Source organism: Protopterus annectens, chromosome 9.part0, assembly GCF_019279795.1.
Source record: "Protopterus annectens isolate FY-2018-M chromosome 9.part0, PAN1.0, whole genome shotgun sequence".
NCBI lineage: Eukaryota > Metazoa > Chordata > Ceratodontiformes > Protopteridae > Protopterus > Protopterus annectens.
Genome location: NC_056743.1, coordinates 1,193,818,142 through 1,193,838,761, shown reverse-complemented (window position 1 = coordinate 1,193,838,761; position 20,620 = coordinate 1,193,818,142). Strand labels below are relative to the sequence as shown.

The window sequence follows — 20,620 nt, the reverse complement described above, 5'->3', positions numbered from 1 at the left end:
TACAAATTGCAGAGCAGTCTTGCCTATGGTTAATTGCACCTGGATGGTCTCCGATGCATCATGCGTTGCCACCAACCTTGAGGTGTGGGTGTCCTTTATGAATATGGACACCTCCTTTCTTGGTGTTGTCCGGATTTTGGGGCGGGCATGATATGAGGTGAAACCTGTTAGTGCTGGGGTGCTCTCAGGAGCCTTGAACCAGGTTTCTGTCACAGCACAGACATCGATGTTCTCCATATTGAGAAGGGCCTCGAGTGCGTGCATCTTGAGATTGAGACTTCTGGCATTGAGCAGCATTACCCTTAGTTTTTTCCTTTTGGTGTTCTAGGGTGGTAGGTTTAGAATTTGAGCCTTGCCTAAAAAGGCACTATGGGGTGGCAAGAGCCTTTGCCAATATCCGGAAGCCCAGGGTGACAGGTGCAAGCCGTCCCTCATAAGCAGCGTGGCTTGTCCAGCATGTCATCCCAGGCAGACAGACATTGGATCCCCTTTGAATGACACCAGAATTTAAGCCAATTATTAAAGCTGATCATCTTATCACTGTATTGTGGCATCATTCTAGGTGAAGGTAGGATACTGCTCAAGGTCAGGGTCATACCTGCCTGGGCTACATAATCAGAGAGCTCCTCGATGTCCCTTTTCATGTAGTCCAAGGAGGTGCGTCTCAGGTCGTTGACACCAGCGTGGACAATGACTGAGTCGTGCTGTACCTGCTGTTGAGAGACCTGAGTGCTTGCGTTATGTGGCGGATTCTAGCGCCTGACAGGCAGCTTACTGTGACCTTCTCTTTACACAGTCTGGTGAGGGACGTCAGTGTGTCTGACTATGGAATCACCAATGACAAGTGTGTCTGGCATTTTGTTTGGCCTTAAGGGCTGTGACTGTTTGACACTCTGACTGTGTGGTCTATGTGTTGCATGTGTTGGGTCGTGAGGTGGTAGTTGTTTGGGTGTCTGCTTTGGTGGCCTCTGCTGTTTTGGTAATTTTTGATCAGAGCCTCCGAGTATGTCTTTGTGTGAGTATGTGTATGATTTGAAGTTGTGATGGTACCATGTGTGACTGGGTATCTATTGTGTGTGGTTACCTTCTCCTCCTGTCTGGTCTTGCCAGTCCTATGTTGAGAGAGCTCAGCCTCCAGTTTGGCCGTATAGTTGCATCTCTCGCATGTATTTGTGTTTTGTGGGAGAAGGAGAGGATTGTCTGTGTACATGAGGCAGTTGTAACATTGCCTCAATATTCCCAGGTTCACCAGTTGAGCTGGAGAGGACACTAGCAACTGATCCCTCGACATACTAGATATAGTAGATAAAGAGACTTTCAAAGGACTCCGGGGGAAGTGGGTTTTAGGCTGGTGGGGTACTATCTATAATAAGAGTGCTTTATCAAGGTGCAAGTACTGTAGGAGTAAGTGCTAGGCTTTACAGATAGAGAATAGTCTACTTGGGAATCAAGTAGAGATGAACTTTTCAGTTATAGGATATGCTGGTTAGATCAGCAGTACAGCTCGAGGAAGGTAGTTTTAAGGGAAAATTGGGAGAGTGGAATTTAGATGGCCCAAATAGTTTAACCTTGTTTAACCGCCGCTGCTCTTGTGTGCAACAGTGGTAACTCAGCTAAATCAGCGCTTACTAGCGTGTTTTATAGCAGGGGCTGAAGGGAGCTAGGAATTGGCCCAAAGCGACCAATGGACTACTAGTTTCTGGCTGAAACTTCACCAAATCAGACAAAAGGGCTCAGTGCTTCCCACTCCCACTGGTAAGCAAAGAAACTTCCCTCCTTCCTAATAAGGCAATGGATCAGTAACAGGAACTAAAAACAAAGCCCAGGGATCAGCAACTCTGAAACTGGACTACTCTAGTTCAGTAAGGCGGGAAAACAAGAGATTTTTTTTGTTTTATTACAGAGACAAGGAAAAAAACAGACAGTAAATGCTGTAAATCGGCTAGCGCACTTTAGTGTGTAGCCTACAGAAACAATTTGCAACAATTAGTAACTTAAAGTGCAATAAACAGTGTAAAATGCAGAAATCACTTAAAGTAGCAATAAAACAGGCGAAATGCAGTTGCTAGCTTAAATAACAGTGGGAAAGCCACAAAAAATACTTATATCTGTTAGAAAGTCACTCTTAGCTCTCTGCTGCTTGGATCACTCTGCAGGCCACCACGAGGATCTGTGCTGAGTTGGTACAAGCTGGAAAACGCGTGTTTAGCGTGTTTTATAGCAGGGGGCTGAAAGGAGCTAGGAATTGGCCCAAAACAACCAATGGACTACTAGTTTCTGGCTGAAACTTCACCAAATCGGACAGAAAGGCCGCTCAGTGCTTCCCACTCCCACTGGTAAGCAAAGAAACTTCCCTCCTCCCTAATAAGGCAATGAATCAGTAACAGGAACTAAAAACAAAGCCCAGGGATCAGCAACTCTGAAACTGGACTACTCTAGTTCAGTAAGGCAGGAAAACAAGAGATTTTTTTGTTTTATTACAGAGACAAGGAAAAAACAGACAGTAAATGCTATAAATGCTGTAAATCGGCTAGCACTTTAGTGTGTAGCCTACAGAAAGAATTTGCAACAATTAGTAACTTAAAGTGCAATAAACAGTGTAAAATGCAGAAATCACTTAAAGTAGCAGTAAAACAGGCGAAATGCAGTCGCTAGCTTAAATAACAGTGGAAAGCCACAAAAATACTTATATCTGGTAGAAAGTCACTCTTTTAGCTCTCTGCTGCTTGGATCACTCTGCAGGCCACCACGAGGATCTGTGCTGAGTTGGTACAAGCTGGAAAACGCGTGTTTAGCGTGTTTTATAGCAGGGGCTGAAAGGAGCTAGGAATTGGCCCAAAGCGACCAATGGACTACTAGTTTCTGGCTGAAACTTCACCAAATCGGACAGAAAGGCTGCTCAGTGCTTCCCACTCCCACTGGTAAGCAAAGAAACTTCCCTCCTCCCTAATAAGGCAATGGATCAGTAACAGGAACTAAAAACAAAGCCCAGGGATCAGCAACTCTGAAACTGGACTACTCTAGTTCAGTAAGGCGGAAAACAAGAGATTTTTTGTTTTATTACAGAGACAAGGAAAAAACAGACAGTAAATGCTATAAATGCTGTAAATCGGCTAGCGCACTTTAGTGTGTAGCCTACAGAAACAATTTGCAACAATTAGTAACTTAAAGTGCAATAAACAGTGTAAAATGCAGAAATCACTTAAAGTAGCAGTAAAACAGGCTAAATGCAGTCGCTAGCTTAATAACAGTGGGAAAGCCACAAAATACTTATATCTGGTAGAAAGTCACTCTTTTAGCTCTCTGCTGCTTGGATCACTCTGCAGGCCACCACGAGGATCTGTGCTGAGTTGGTACAAGCTGGAAAACGTTTAGCGTGTTTTATAGCAGGGGCTGAAAGGAGCTAGGAATTGGCCCAAACGACCAATGGACTACTAGTTTCTGGCTGAAACTTCACCAAATCAGACAAAAGGCAGCTCAGTGCTTCCCACTCCCACTGGTAAGCAAAGAAACTTCCCTCCTTCCTAATAAGGCAATGGATCAGTAACAGGAACTAAAAACAAAGCCCAGGGATCAGCAACTCTGAAACTGGACTACTCTAGTTCAGTAAGGCAGGAAAACAAGAGATTTTTTTTTTTTTTTTTTTTTTCAGCGACAAGGAAAAAACAGACAGTAAATGCTATAAAAACAATTCACATGCAGTGCAAGCTGGCACACTTGAGTATGTAGCAATATTAGTCCACACACAGTATGAAAAAAATGTAATTAAATTAAAAGGACTAAAAGCAAGTGCAGAAAGGGTTTATTAGAGAGAATGCGGTAAAGAGAAGGGACTGGGGGAGTGTCCTGGATCAAATCTACAGTGGGGCGGGCACTGCAAAAGCCACCAAATTTAAACTACATCCAAGAACAGGGGGGGAGACAGTTTCAACAGAGCTAGATCTGAGAAATCAGTCCCCAAGTTATAACAACCACAATAAAATGAAGGAAATATACTTAAATCAGCTTATGTCCAGTTGATGTATGCAGACAAATCTCAGTAGCAGCAACTCTACTTAAAATGATTACCAGAGATGTAACCAACACAGGTTTTAAAGTTATCAGAAAACCCCCAAGCTAATTAACACTTAAAGGAATTTCAGAGCAGTTTAACAACTAGTGCAGAGCTTCAGACACACACACAAGACAGTTTCAACAGAGCTAGATCTGAGAAATCAGTCCCCAAGTTATAACAACCACAATAAAATGAAGGAAATATACTTAAATCAGCTTATGTCCAGTTGATGTATGCAGACAAATCTCAGTAGCAGCAACTCTACTTAAAATGATTACCAGAGATGTAACCAACACAGGTTTTAAAGTTATCAGAAAACCCCCAAGCTAATTAACACTTAAAGGAATTTCAGAGCAGTTTAACAACTAGTGCAGAGCTTCAGACACACACACAAGACAGTTTCAACAGAGCTAGATCTGAGAAATCAGTCCCCAAGTTATAACAACCACAATAAAATGAAGGAAATATACTTAAATCAGCTTATGTCCAGTTGATGTATGCAGACAAATCTCAGTAGCAGCAACTCTACTTAAAATGATTACCAGAGATGTAACCAACACAGGTTTTAAAGTTATCAGAAAACCCCCAAGCTAATTAACACTTAAAGGAATTTCAGAGCAGTTTAACAACTAGTGCAGAGCTTCAGACACACACACAAGACAGTTTCAACAGAGCTAGATCTGAGAAATCAGTCCCCAAGTTATAACAACCACAATAAAATGAAGGAAATATACTTAAATCAGCTTATGTCCAGTTGATGTATGCAGACAAATCTCAGTAGCAGCAACTCTACTTAAAATGATTACCAGAGATGTAACCAACACAGGTTTTAAAGTTATCAGAAAACCCCCAAGCTAATTAACACTTAAAGGAATTTCAGAGCAGTTTAACAACTAGTGCAGAGCTTCAGACACACACACAAGACAGTTTCAACAGAGCTAGATCTGAGAAATCAGTCCCCAAGTTATAACAACCACAATAAAATGAAGGAAATATACTTAAATCAGCTTATGTCCAGTTGATGTATGCAGACAAATCTCAGTAGCAGCAACTCTACTTAAAATGATTACCAGAGATGTAACCAACACAGGTTTTAAAGTTATCAGAAAACCCCCAAGCTAATTAACACTTAAAGGAATTTCAGAGCAGTTTAACAACTAGTGCAGAGCTTCAGACACACACACAAGACAGTTTCAACAGAGCTAGATCTGAGAAATCAGTCCCCAAGTTATAACAACCACAATAAAATGAAGGAAATATACTTAAATCAGCTTATGTCCAGTTGATGTATGCAGACAAATCTCAGTAGCAGCAACTCTACTTAAAATGATTACCAGAGATGTAACCAACACAGGTTTTAAAGTTATCAGAAAAGTCCCCAAGCTAATTAACACTTAAAGGAATTTCAGAGCAGTTTAACAACTAGTGCAGAGCTTCAGACACACACACAAGACAGTTTCAACAGAGCTAGATCTGAGAAATCAGTCCCCAAGTTATAACAACCACAATAAAATGAAGGAAATATACTTAAATCAGCTTATGTCCAGTTGATGTATGCAGACAAATCTCAGTAGCAGCAACTCTACTTAAAATGATTACCAGAGATGTAACCAACACAGGTTTTAAAGTTATCAGAAAACCCCAAGCTAATTAACACTTAAAGGAATTTCAGAGCAGTTTAACAACTAGTGCAGAGCTTCAGACACACACACAAGACAGTTTCAACAGAGCTAGATCTGAGAAATCAGTCCCCAAGTTATAACAACCACAATAAAATGAAGGAAATATACTTAAATCAGCTTATGTCCAGTTGATGTATGCAGACAAATCTCAGTAGCAGCAACTCTACTTAAAATGATTACCAGAGATGTAACCAACACAGGTTTTAAAGTTATCAGAAAACCCCCAAGCTAATTAACACTTAAAGGAATTTCAGAGCAGTTTAACAACTAGTGCAGAGCTTCAGACACACACACAAGACAGTTTCAACAGAGCTAGATCTGAGAAATCAGTCCCCAAGTTATAACAACCACAATAAAATGAAGGAAATATACTTAAATCAGCTTATGTCCAGTTGATGTATGCAGACAAATCTCAGTAGCAGCAACTCTACTTAAAATGATTACCAGAGATGTAACCAACACAGGTTTTAAAGTTATCAGAAAACCCCCCAAGCTAATTAACACTTAAAGGAATTTCAGAGCAGTTTAACAACTAGTGCAGAGCTTCAGACACACACACAAGACAGTTTCAACAGAGCATGTACCACACAAAGCACCTGCAGCAATTGGAGACACCTCAGAGATTTCTAACAAAGAAGATCAAGGGACTCTAGCATGTGCCTTACACAGACCAGCTAAACTCCCTGTCACTATACTCAGTATCATATGTACTTCTTAGAGGAGACTTGTGCCTGGCTTGCAGAGCAATCTCCGACCAAAACCTAATGAATTTTCTGCACATCCGTAAATCAAACAGGACTAGAACTACCCGTTCCAGGGACCTAAATATGGCCTGCGACTTCAGCAGAACATGCTTGGAATAAGCTGCCAATTCATGTGAAGCTGAGCACCTGTATGACACTGTTCAAAGGGAACCTGGACGAGTGGATAGGGCACTGTAAATTCATACCAGGGATGGCACCCACAACCCTCCTGGACAAGGGCAGTCATTACTGAATACAATCCTGGGTACTGACTAGAGTATCTGTGGTATTACATTCGGATGAAATGACTAAGCTTGAAATGACCTCCAGGTCATTAGCCTAGTGACCTCTTAGATAACCTTTTATGGTGAACCAGCTATGCTTCATTTTCCAGAACTAATCCTTTTCGTAGTTAAAGTTGTTTCCAAGTTTGCCTTGAGCCAATCTTTTTCTCATTGTCTTTTTTCCAGACACCCTGCAAAAAAGTGAGAAAACTCTTCATACTGTGGATGTCATCAGGCAGCCCATGTGCTACCTATACAAAACCCAATCCTTCAGGAAAGATGATCAATTGTTCTTTTGTCTTATCTTCATCAGAGAGAAAGCAGTGTCAACACAGACAATTTCTGAATGGTTCTCTCATGAGGGCTTTAAGTCCACTGATGTTTTTACTTAATAGTATCTAAGGTTTCCCAGGTTAAGTGTAGGTCATTCTGAGATGGGCTCAGTAAGTGGTACATTTTGACAAATGCATTCCAAAAGGGCCATTATGTTATTTAGTGAGTCTGGTAATAGTTGAACAGAGAGTAATTAAAACTTTAGAGCTAGGGGAGATGCTTCCAGAGGTTAGGTGGGCCAGATAGAAGAATGTCCAAACTACTGTGGATACATGATAGTCAAAATATAAGGAATTTATCAACAAGAGTGCGTGGATCTGTTAGTGTCTAGTTGGAAGAATCCTTTGCCTACATGGCACAAAGTAGGGATGTTTTGTTTTTTAATCAAAGTTAACTGTACTACATTTTTTCATGTTTAGTTTTGGGTTGTTATCCATAGACCATTTGTTTACAAAGTATACCCACATTAGAGCAATTGTAAGTCAGTGGAAGAATGATAAACTCCCGGTATGCATTTGTCTGCAAACTTTGATAACCGTAGACTGGGTCCTGTGTAGTCATTGACATCAGTTTTTGCGAACATCTGTACATCGAGCCATTCACTGTAACTAGTTTCACCGACAGTGGAGTTTTCATCTTACTCTACTGTTGTGCAACTGAAAGTTGGTGTATATAGATATACATAACTTGGAGGGTGCAGAGGAGAAGGTTCACCTTCGAGTTTCAGTGGCATTAGTTTCAGCAGAAGGCTGTTAATGTATATGCGTTCACCAAAACTGCAGTGAGTGGGTATGTATCCCCATAGACCCAGGAATGTTGGCTTTTGATAGATACAAAATAAGAGTGGGCCCAACAGCTTTCATGTGGTGTACAACTGTTTATTGTTTAGGTAACTTTTAGGTTAATTTTTTTAAGACGTTAACTAGGTTAGAGGCAGTACCTGCCTTTGACTATGCCAAATAGATGAGAGTTCATAGTTAACCGACTTTCATTAAGAAGTCTGAGATAATACATTCCATATCTTTACACGGGAGGCAAATGATACCTAATGTGCTTATAGGTATTAGGTCCAAGGTTGGGCCACCCATGTGTAACTGCAGTACAGTATCTGTTTTCTAGGTTTTGGGAATGTAACTAGTGAAGAGACTTGTGTTAAAGATGTTCAGTAGGTGTGGTCTGAGGCCATATTTGGCCCTGATAATCCTATGGCCCATGGAAGACGTGGTGTTAGCATTTGAGAGTGCTGCGAGGACTGTTTTCCATAATAATTGTAGCGGTGGCTAACTCAATGGGAGTAGTTATTAACTGTAGGTGGAGTAAAATTTGTCCTAAATTTGTCAGATTGGGTAAAATTTTCTCTAAATTTGTCAGATTGGGTATTGGCTCTTTCCTTTGAATCAGAGTGAGCAGTATTATGGACTAGTTTTAAACTTTGCTGGGACTTTTTAACCTCTTGATGTAGTTAAACATTTATCGTTTTGGTCCAAGTGGCTCTTTAGGTAGCCAAAGCCTGAATATGAACTTAATGGTACTTTTAAGCTTCTTGCTAGTTTGCTCGCTTGTGCTGTTGAATTGTGGCCTCTTATAAACATTTCGTAATTTCTTTTTGCTGTAATTGTATATTTTATTTATGTGGGTGCTCCATCATAGGTGCTTGCTTTTAAATTTTTTATTATGCTTGGTGCAGCTGTTTAAGTAGGTGTTAGAAATCAGAGGCATGGTTGGGGCTTAGCAATGATGTCAGTCAAATGAGGATTACAGTGGAATTTATTTTAGGTTAGGCAGTTGAAGGCTTGCTTTTGTTAAGTCCTTAAACACAGAACTATTGGAGAGAAGTACCATTAGTTTTAAAAGAAAATGATACTAGTTTATCGTCTTTAATGAAGGAAAGTGATGCAAGGACCATATTTATAAGGACATAGTTAAGGGTATTTGGGCCTCTAAGATAGTTACTTGTACAAGGTAAAGTTAACTCTTATAATGGCAAGGTAGTATTAGGCATGCTGACCATTGACAGTGAAGGTTGGACATTTTGACTGATAGTTGAAGGAGGCCCTCCAGTATGAAGGTGTTGGGTTTAATGAGGATTGAGTTCAAATTTGGGGTCCTGAGGGAATCGGTGATGAGATGATGGTATCATTGCAAATGCTGAAAAAACCTCCAATTGCCAGGAAGTCTGAATACATAAATGTTAACTCCAGGAATAAATGGAGTGCTTTCATTGCTTTGAAACCATGTCTGTGTAACGGTACATAGATGAATGCTTTCAGATTGTAGTAGACCATTGTGTTCAGGCATTTTTTTGTTAAGACCTCTGTTACTGAGCTGATGCACCTTAATGCGTTTTAGACTTTACTAAGTTGAAAATCCAGGAGACGTACACTGCTTAAAAAAAGGTACTATAGGAGCAGCAAAGACTTTAGACAGACTGTGAAAGTCACGTTAAGAGAAGTGCAGACCACCTCTGGCAAAAAAGCATGGTCTGTCAGCAATATTGAAGTTGGGGTGGGACAAAGAAGGCAGCCGCCCTGGGCACGAGATGTTAGGTGGGCAATCCATCAGCAATGTGGAAGAGTACCAGCGGCAAATTGCTGGCATTCAGTGAAGACTGTAATTCGTTATTGCATTCATTCATTTAAACAGTTACAGTTTTGTGTCTGTTTAACGAATGATGTGATATTGGATGACTGGGGGATTGCACAATGATGCAATTTTAGCCACTGCTCTGACATATCTAATTGTTTTGTATTTGAATCTCTGCATCATTCTGGGTAATGGCAAAATACCACTCAGAGTCAGAATCTTTACTGACTCAGACACATGCACAGCAAGTCATGCTTTTGCGTGCCTCTCAAAAGCACCATGTATGTCCTACTCAAAGTCCGACAACCATAAGTGCAGTGCTTTAAACAGCATTTATGTGCATGGGTTAATGTATATTAGTTACAGTATTACATTGCCTTGAGGTATTCTCTGTACTTTGATGTACAGTGATCTTTGTAGTAGTAGTAGTATATGTAAGTAGCAGGGGTGTGGTTGGCAAGACCTCCCAATGTCATTGGTTACAGAAGGACAAAGTTCCCCTCCCCTAAGGAAAATACACTTTAAGGGTGTAACAGCAAGTTTTGGCATTCCATTTCTTTAATCAGACTTGCAGTTTAATTTTTGAAGTGTTGGGACTCCCAGTATCTAGTCTGTTACTGTTCAGATTGTTAATCTTGCTGAGTAGCTATGATTGGGAAACGTATGGTTAATGGCTGGAGTCTGTTGGCAATGGCAATTGAAGCATGCTAAATGTAAATGTTGAAAGATTACTAGTAAATCATTTCCAAAAAGGTGAATTCATGTTTGATTGGGGGGGGGGGGGCATAGAACCGTCTCGTAGCATACTGTGGGATTCAAGTAAAAGCACTTATACCTGCAGTATGTGTGCAGTGTGTGATTATGACTGGAAGAAGTATGGCTGATGCCAGGGTATCAGATGGGTCAAGCTATGGGAGAGTGGGACAAAGGAGATCGGATGAAACGGGTAAAAAAAATCATTACAAAGGTCTGCTAGTGTGGTTATATGGTTACATTGTTAAATGAACCATTGTGCAGGTGATGGTCCTTTTCATTCATTGCAGTAGGACACAATGTTTTACCCTCTGTCAGAGGAATAGCTAGAACTTATTGAGCTCAGTAGAAAAACTTGAAAGCCAGCCTTCCCTTTAGGGTCATTTAAAGTTAAGACACTTTGTAATGAACCAGGGTTTTGATACACACCATCACGAACCAGAGTTTTGATGCACACTATCACAACAAAAACATGTCTGTGATGTGTATTTAGTCTTTTGTGGTGTGCCTTTAAGAATGTATGTGGTACAGCTGGGTAGGTGACAGAAAATGAAGAATCACTGTGACCCAGCCAACGAGAGTTCATTTAAGGGCTCAGGCATTGGAGGAGCCAGGAGGGGGAGGGAGAAAAAATTGAGCAGTGTGCAGCAGATAGCCAATCCTGTGACGGGGGGGGACTTCTATTCTGCTGGCAGTTGTAGCAGAGGCTGGAGTGTGCCTGCTAAAACTGACAAGTTGCTGTTCAAGTGGTAGCTGGGAGGAGGTCCTGAGTGAGCTGGTGTAATGGGTGGTGATGCCCAACCTACTCATTTAGGGATTTCCTTCCCCTTTATCCAAAAGATCCCTATCCTAAGGCCTGCATTGATGCCTGCCTGCAAACTCTTTGTCTTTTTAATGGGTGGGGGAGTCTTGGAGGAGAGATGTACACTGAGCATTCGTCCTTTCCCTGGAGATGGAGGGCCCCCCTGCAGAGTTACAGCACAATTCAGCCACCCTCTCCTAGACCGTAGAAAGTAAGGAAAGGGACAAGAGTCCTATGTCTTAGGAGAAGTAGACCACAGGATCATGCTTTCCATGGAAAGGGTTATTCCAGAGGGATTTGGTGGAACAGACTCTCGACTCTCTTTGAAGACCTCCACACCCACATTTGGGAAGCAACTGGAGACCACTGTGGGGAAAAACAGGGAGGCAAGACCTTGTTTGCCATAGGAGTCAGCTTTGAGACCTTTCAAAGATATTTCAGTAGGAATCATAAGGGGTCCAAATCTCTGTTTAAAAACAAAATCAAGCCTTTGACTGCACCTCTGACAGTGGAGTTTGTCACACTAGGCCCTTTTAATGGACAATTGTCTCCCTACTGCTTCATCCATAGAATCAGAGAGACTACTTGTTACTGCTCTGCCAGTTCTTGATGATCTCTGTAATCTGAGAAATCGGTAATTCAACCTGCTCAGTCCATCTTGTTTATCAGATGCCATTTCAACACAACAATCACCACAGTACATTTCCCCTCAGAGAGAGTTCTCTGTCAGATCATTTCAACGCATCTTGAAAGACCCATCACCTTCCTCTATTCTGGTCCTGTGAATGTTGGGTCTAATGACCTCCTGTCTAGTCACTCTGATTTATGCATGCCTTTGACATGCACATCCTTCAGTGGCTTTGAAAAGTCCAGTCACCGCAGATATCCGAACATCCTGCCTCTTCCATTTTAAGCATTTTATTTCTGCTGTGCATGACTTATTTGCAGTGGTGACTCGCCTCTCCAAAACTTTTGGAAAGAAAACCATTCATTCTCTCTCCTCCAAATGCAACAGTAACCACAGACTCCTCTTCTCTGGGATTGGGGGCGAGAGCATTTGAAGGAGAGTATGCTCCAAGGTACTTGAAATCAGAGAGGCCAATCTTCCAGTAAATGTTCTAGAGCAGAGTAAAGTCCTCAGTGTTCTGACAATTTTGTCCGGGTGTGATTTCCATTCAAACCTACAGAATGTCAGCAGTTTGGTATTTTGAACAAGCAAGGAGGAATCAAATCTAAGACATGAGTTTGGCAAAGGGCAGTTGATTCACACTGTTTTATGATAGCAAAACATATTTCTGGGAAAAAACACTACATTGTGGACAAGTTCAGTAGATTCCCTACTGATTTCTTATTCTAGCAGTAGGCAGCCAGCCATGTTGCTGCGATATGTTTCCATCACCTGCTAACATAAAAATGCAGCACCATTATCACCCTAATTCTCCCGCAGGGGCAGTCGTGAAGAGATGCCTTGGCTAGACCATGTCCCCTGGACTTTTTTATACTTCCCTCACTTCCTTTAATACCTAAATTGTTGCAGAAAGTGTCAGAGCACAGGCACACTGTGATATCATTGCACCATGTTGGCCACAGAAAATATGGTGTCCCTTGCTCAGGCTTCACGTGAAAAAGATTCCCTTATTTCTAACTCCTCACTTGGATCTTCTGTTGCATCCATCTGGGCAGCCTCACCCAAATTTACAATCCCTGAAAGTAACTGCATGGCTTCTCCAATTCCATTAATCGTCAGAGATCCTTTGTTGCCTACCAGTGTGATATGTATCCTGTCAGTCCCAAAAAGAGACTATAAGTGGAAATGCTTCTCAATTTGAGCAACTAGTCTGGTCATCGGTTCCTTTTCTGCTTCTGTCCCTCACATTGTATAGTTTTATCAGAAATATTTGACAGAAGTTCATACTGTTCTACTGTTAAAGTTCAACTTGGCTTCCATCTCTGATTCCCCTAATGGTTATGACTCCCATCTAGTCAGATCCTGTAGTTTAGGCAAAGTCTGTCTGAAGAGGGGCCTTTCTTCTTGGCCCTTCCCTAAAAGATTCTGTACCTCCTTGGGATTTTAATTGTGTTTTTGTATTCTCTCACAAAATCAACTTTTGTGCCTGCCACTACAGGACAGCTGAAATTCCTTTTGTGGAACACCCTCTTCCTAGTAGCAGTTACTTCAGCCAGAGAGAGGGGATGTTCATCGTGCATACAGCTGCAGTCATAACAGATGGGTTCTCCTGCCGTCAGGCGGGTCCTCGGTCGGCCGAATTCCAAAGTCTAGGTCCGGCGTTGGTTGTTGTCGCTTCTTCCCTGATGTCAGTGCGCCAGGGGTATAAAAGAACCAGCCGATGCCATTTTCTTCAGTCTTTCTTGCCGCGCGGTGCCCGAAGCAGAAGCAGTTCGCAAGTGCCGGTCGGCCAGCTCCTGAAATTATGAAAATTTTGAAACCGAAGTCTTCTTGAAAGCTAAGTATACCCCGTTGGGGAGACTTTTCTTGCCTCAGACCGATGTCAGACAAAGTTAATAATTGTATTTCATGTGGGAAGCAAATACCGCATAAGGATTTCCATTCCCTCTGTATACCTTGTTTAGGCCCAGACCACAACGTCTCGGTCTGCCGCTTTTGTGCTACATTCAACAAACGCACCATTAAGCGTCGGGCGGAGTTCGCCCAGCATTATTTTGGAAAAACATTTAACTATATTATGTCATCGGATACTAAGACTCCAGTTTTGTCTAAAAAATGCAAAGGTAAGGACCGACACACGAGGTCCGCGGCCTCTACCGACACCACGCCAAAGCCGACTACACGTGGTCCGGTTCACAGCGAGGTGCCTACGCAGCCCCTGACTACCGACGGCACTTCATTGGCGGTGTCTCCTGTGCCCGAGGTCGCAGGCTCCTCGGCCCATACCCCGACTACTGATACCAAAGCCACTCTTGGAGTTGAACCTCAAAATGTGGACAGGTCTACCTCCACTCAAGGTGTCTTCAGACCTTCCTCTTCTTTCTCCATCAAGGCTTTCACTAAGTCTAAAGCAGCCATGCACTCTAAAGAGACAAGCTACTCAGGGCCCATCTCCAGGCCCCATGCCTAAAAAACAGATGCTTAAAATGGCTGAGGATTTAATTACTCTTATCAGGGGTTCTCAGCCCCCACTGGACAAAAGGCCCAGAGTGGAGGAAGAATCCCCCTCATCTGATCAGGGCTCCATTATTTCAGAGCACTCTGATGATCAGGAACATTCTTACTCCCATTTTGAAGACTCTGATGCAGAGGAGTCCATTCCTTCTGTATCCCCCCCCAGAGGATTACTCATTTGGGGAAACTTTGCATACCTTAAGGGAACACTTCCACTGGGAAGGCCAAGATTATTCAGATTCCAAGAAAAGGCTTAGGGAATTTCTCTTACTACCTCAGCACAGGCCTCTGGCTATACCTCTTGTCTTGGACATCCTAGATGATGTTTACTCGGAGGCCTGCCTTAACCCGGACTCTCTACCTCCAGCCCCAGTTAAGCCTGACAGGTACTACAGGGTTCCTGACTCACACCAATTTCTATACAAAAGCCATGCTGCTGACCCAGAAACCATCTCACAGGGCCCCAAGGGAATTAAGGCCTCCACTGCTAAAAATCCATTACCTTCCGAGAGAGATTCCAGATCCTTAGAAAGGTGGGGAAAAAAGGTATATACCTCGGCTACCTTAACCATGAGGGCCTTAAACTGTCAGTTCCATATGCTAAAATACCAACAGTTTTTGTTATCACAATTGAAAAGTAAAATGTCACAACCTGAACAACCAGACTTGAAGGAGTTGCAGGATTTGATGCATAGTGCAGAACAAGTGGGTAAGCATACCTTACAATGTGGTTTTGATGCTCTAGAGGCCTCATGTAGAGCTGCTGTTACTGGATCAGTCATACGTAGACATGCCTGGCTCAAGGAACAAACCTTGCCTGATCATGTCAAAGCTAAATTGCTAGATGCCCCTCTTCAAAAGGATGTATTATTTGGTGCTAATGCTGAGGAGGTATTAAGGAAAATGGAGAAAAGGGCTAAATCAATGCAAACTGTGAAAGATTTTCTACAGGTACAACCCCCACGTTTCAGTAGAAATTGGCCTTCGCAAAATTGGCCCCTTCCCGCCACGGACAGACCCCAAAGAGGTAGATACAGGCGCCCGAGGGGCAGAGGACAATCCCAAGGATCGTTTAGAGGCAGACAATGGCAAGCTCCTGCACAAAGAGGTGGTGAGGATAACTCGCAGTCATTCAGAAAGCAAGCCCAATGACTTTCCCCTTTGCATGCCAAGCAAGACTCAAATGGCAGCACCCTTAGGAGGAAAGCTGGCATTATTTTCAAAAAATTGGCATATTGTCACAAAAGACAAATGGATCCTGGACATTATAAACAGAGGCTACAGATTCCATTTTCACACCCTTCCAAATTGAGAGGCATGCCAAACCTGCCACACAATCAAAGGGCAGAGGCACAAAGGCAAATTACAGATCTCATAGACATGAAAGCTATTCAAGAGGTACCTACGCACGAACAAGGTCAAGGTTTTTATTCCAGGCTATTCCTTGTACCAAGGAAGGGAAAAGATTGGAGACCTATTTTGGACCTATCCATCCTAAACACATTTCTACTCGTACCAAAATTCAAGATGCTCACTCTACAGTAACTTCTTCCCATGCTGGGCAAGGAGTCTTGGCTGGTAACATTGGACCTCAAGGAGGCATACCTGCATGTCCCAATCAGACAAAATTGCAGAAGATACCTCAGATTTCTTGCAGGTTCAACCCATTATTAATTCTCTGCATTGCCCTTTGACTTATATGCTGCGCCCAGAGTATTCACGAAATGCCTGGCATCAGTAATTGCCTACTGCAGACTTCAAGGGATACAAATATACCCCTATTTGGATGACTGCCTGATCCAAGCGGACAGCAAGCACATTCTTCTGAAACATCTGGCTTATGTAATAATGTTGTTGAACTCTCTGGGATACACAGTCAACAAAAAGAAATCAAGGCCAATACCCTCTCGGAAGATAATTTTCCTGGGTGCCAACTTGGACACAAACACCCAGATGGCCTACCTCACGCCAGAGAAGCAGGGGCAACTAACTCAATACTTCAGAGCACTAGCAAATTGCACCAGGCTGACTGCAAGGAAAATCCTGCAGGCTCTGGGATTCATGGCATCTTGCATTTTACTAATCCCATGTGCAAAGCTGCATATGAGGAAACTTCAATGGTACCTGAAAAACATATGGGCTCAACACAGCCACAGTTTGGAAACAATAATACCACTAATTCCATGTCTACAAAAGGAATTTCTGTGGTGGGCTCAAGCATGCCAAACAAACACAGGTCTTCCATTCAGCAAGCCTCAAGCAAATCAAGTCATCACAACAGACGCCTCGGACTACATGGGGCGCACATGACAGATCGGTGCATTCAGGGCAAATGGTCCCAAAAAGAAAAGCACCTTCACATCAATCAAAAGGAAATGCTAGCAGTAATAAAGGCTATTATAGCTTTCAAGGACCTGCTGCAACCAGGTCAACTATTGATAAGAACGGACAACACCACAGTTGTGGTACATAAACAAACAGGGAGGAACACATTCATACCCCCTATGCAGACTGGCCATGTCACTTTGGAACATGGCCATGGACTTACAAATCGAACTACAAGCACAGTACTTGCCAGGCAAGGAAAACACGCTTTCAGACAACCTAAGCAGAAATATGACAGATCCACACGAATGGAAGTTGCATCCAAAAGTTTTTACAGAAATAATCCAAGCATGGGGAAGGCCAGACATAGATCTCTTTGCCTCCCACAAAAATCACCAATTGACAAATTCTGCTCAAGGATTTTCCATCCAAAGGCCTGGAGAGTGGACGCTCTCTCTTTCAGTTGGACATCAATGACAGTTTGCCTTCCCACCTCTTCCTCTGCTGCCCAAAGTTCTATTGAAAACCAGAGCAGACAGACCAAAGATGATTCTCATTGCTCTGGACTGGCCAAGACAACACTGGTACCCTTATCTGAGGAGCCTGACGCATTCCCCACCATGGACCCTGCCTCTAATGCCTCTTCTTCTGACTCAGCACAGCTTCAAAACTCTTCACAGCCAGCTAAAAACACTCAATCTAGCCTCATGGAAGATTCCTTAGCATCACAACAGACCCTACTTTCCAAGGAGGTGCAGGATGTCATTCTGGAGGCCAGAAGGCCGTCAACTAGAAAAGCTTACTCCGCAAAATGGAAACGGTTTTGTATCTGGAATGAGAAAAAGGGCCAGGATCCTGGAAAACTGAATTTACCTCAAATACTACAGTATCTAGCTGAGCTGCTAAGCAGTGGACTTTCATTCTCCTCCATCAAAATCCATGCCTCAGCCATTTCTGCAGAATACAACACTGATCCACCCTTATTCTCTCACCCTCTCTTAAGACAGTTCCTCAGAGGGGCTAAGAATCTAAGACCCCCAAGGAAACAACCAATACCTGCGTGGGATCTCAATTTCATTCAGGAAAAACTGACCCTGCCTCCCTTTGAGGCAGTTGCCTCATCAGATTTGCAATATTTATCCTGGAAAACAGCTTTCCTTCTGGCTATTACCTCAGCTCGTAGAGTTTCAGAACTACAAGCTCTCATGGCTGTGCAGCCTTTTATCATCTTCCATCAGGACAGAGTTTCCTTACGAACCAACCCGTCCTTTATGCCTAAAGTGGTATGAATCAGGCCATACACTTACCTACCTTTTATCCTAATCCTCAAAACAAAGGGGAGAGATTACTACATTCCTTGGACATCCACAGACAACTGCGTTATTGTTTGGACAGAACAAAGCCTTTCAGAAAATCAGAACAGCACTTTGTGTCCTATGCTGTAGGAGCTCAAGGAAAGCCAATTTCCAAACAGACAATCTCAAAATGGATAGCCCACTGCATACGCTTTTGCTATTCTTTTCATGGCAAAACTGTACCTACAGGCATCAGATCTCACTCCACAAGGGCCACAGCTACCTCCGCAGCTTTCCTCAGAGGAGTTCCTACCAAAGATATTTTGGAAGCAGCCACTTGTAGTTCTGTGCATACCTTCTCCAAGCACTACCACCTACCATTATGCTCCAAAACTAGAGCAGGCTTTGCCACTGCAGTCTTGCAGGGCATCCTGGCTCCTCCTAATTCCACCTAGTGCCTACCACCCCTTTCTTAGCTTTGGGATTCTACCCATCTGTTATGACTGCAGCTGTATGCACGATGAACATAGTACAGTTTTGTACCTACCATAAATGTAGATGTTCGAGTGCTAATACAGCTGCAGTCCAGGTTTCCCTCCCTCCTTCCCTTCTTGGGACAGGCCTATGGGCTAACACCTCCTCATACAACTTGATTGGGGTATTCATTTATGGTATATTTGCTTGCAACTACTTTATTTTGATTATATTGCATTGCTTTATTACACAAATTTATGTATTGCCTTCCTTTTGGGGGCACCTGACATCTGGGTCAAGAAAAACTGAAGAAAATGGCGTTGGCTGGTTCCTTTATACCCCTGTCGCACTGACGTCAGGGAGGAAGCGACGACAACCGACGCCGGACCTAGACTTTGGAATTCGGCCGACCGAGGACCCGCCTGACGGCAGGAGAACCCATCTGTTATGACTGCAGCTGTATTAGCACTCGAACATCTACATTTATGGTAGGTACAAAACTGTACTTTCTTTTATACCCCTGGCGCACTGACGTCAGGGAAGAAGCGACGTCAACCGACGCCGGACCTAGACTTTGGAATTCGGCCGAGGACCCGCCTAACGGCAGGAGAACCCATCTGTTATGACTGCAGCTGTATTAGCACTCGAACATCTACATTTATGGTAGGTACAAAACTGTACTTTTCACACCATCCATTCAAGCACTGTCTTCTAATCCACCTTATCTAGTCTTTCACAAGCATAGAGGTTCTCTTTGAAACAGTTTCTTTTCTTACAGAAGTGGTGACAGAAGATAATTTGGCCAAGTTCTACATCTCCCAGTAATTTTCCTTGGTTATTCTAACAGAGGAATATATGATGATGTCCTTCATGGATGCATCTGCAGTCATAACAAATGGGTAGTCCTGTCGTCAGGCAGCCCTTCAGTCGGCCGGATTCCAAAGTCTGGGTCTGGCTTCGGCCGATGTCGCACTTCACCCGACGTCATCTCTGTTGGTCTTCGGGTATAAAAGCATCGGCCGACGCCATTTTCTTCAGTCTTTCTTGCCGTGGCGCCAAGCAGAAGCTGTTCGCAAGTGCCGGTCGGTCAGATCCAGAGATTCCTACTACCGAATACTACTTGAAGACTTCTAAAAGCTAAGTACCCGTTGGGACCTTTTCTTGCCTCAGCCGATGTCAGAAAAAGTAAACAATTGTTTAACCTGTGGGAAACAAATACCTCATAAGGATTTCTACTCTTACTGCCTACCTTGTTTAGGCCCAGACCACGACGTTGCTGCCTGCCTAGCTTGTTCATCCTTCAACCGACGACGCTTAGACGTCGGTCGGAGTTCGCTGAACAGTTTTTCGGCTCAGATTTTGCGTACATTATGCCGTCGGAACATCCGACTACCCAAACAATTAAAAAACGCAAAGAAAAGGACCGACACTCGCGGTCCGGTTTCGCTGAAACCACGGATAAGCAAACATGAGTGTCTCGGTTTCGGCCGAAACCGAGAAAACCGGTCAATCCTCAGCCGAAACCCTGACTTCTACCGAGGCTCCTGCTACTTTAGCTGAATCGACCTCTGAAACTTTAGCTACTACTGGGGCCTCTCCTGATTTATCTGACACCATCCCTTTGGATGTTTCCACCCCAGCACGTGGTGCTGCTAGGCCTCCTGCAACAATGTCTATCAAGGCCTTTGCCAGGGCCAAAGCAGGCAAAACTGCTAAAACAGTTCCTGCTAAGACCCCCTCACACAGACACCCTTCTAGTTCTCAAATGCTTACTCTGGCAGAGGATTTGATTTCCTTAATCAGGGGATCACAATCACACCCAGACAGGGCCTCTCAGCCCCCAGAAAAGAGACCTAGAACAGAGCCTCCCCAGCAGGAGTACTCTGATGACTCTTCGGAAGTCTCAGACACTACAGACCAGCCTGAGGCTCCTTTGTCCACTTATGAAGACTCCGATGCTGATGAATCCATTCCAGCGGCCTCACCTCCAGAAGAATTCTCTTTTGGGGAAACCTTACATGCCATGAGAGAGCAATTCCAATGGCAAGAACAGGATTTCTCAGACTCAAGAAAAAGGCTTAGAACTTTTCTGCGCCTACCACAACATAGGCCCTTAGCCATACTTCCAGTCTTGCCTGTTGTGGATGATG

At 43.2% G+C, this 20,620-nt stretch overlaps 1 protein-coding gene across 1 annotated transcript in view; it reads left to right on the top strand.

The window, feature by feature from the left end:
• Nucleotides 1–20,620, top strand: part of ZDHHC5 (zinc finger DHHC-type palmitoyltransferase 5) — a 1,362,456-nt gene that overhangs the window by 595,254 nt on the left and 746,582 nt on the right. The window lies entirely within an intron of this gene.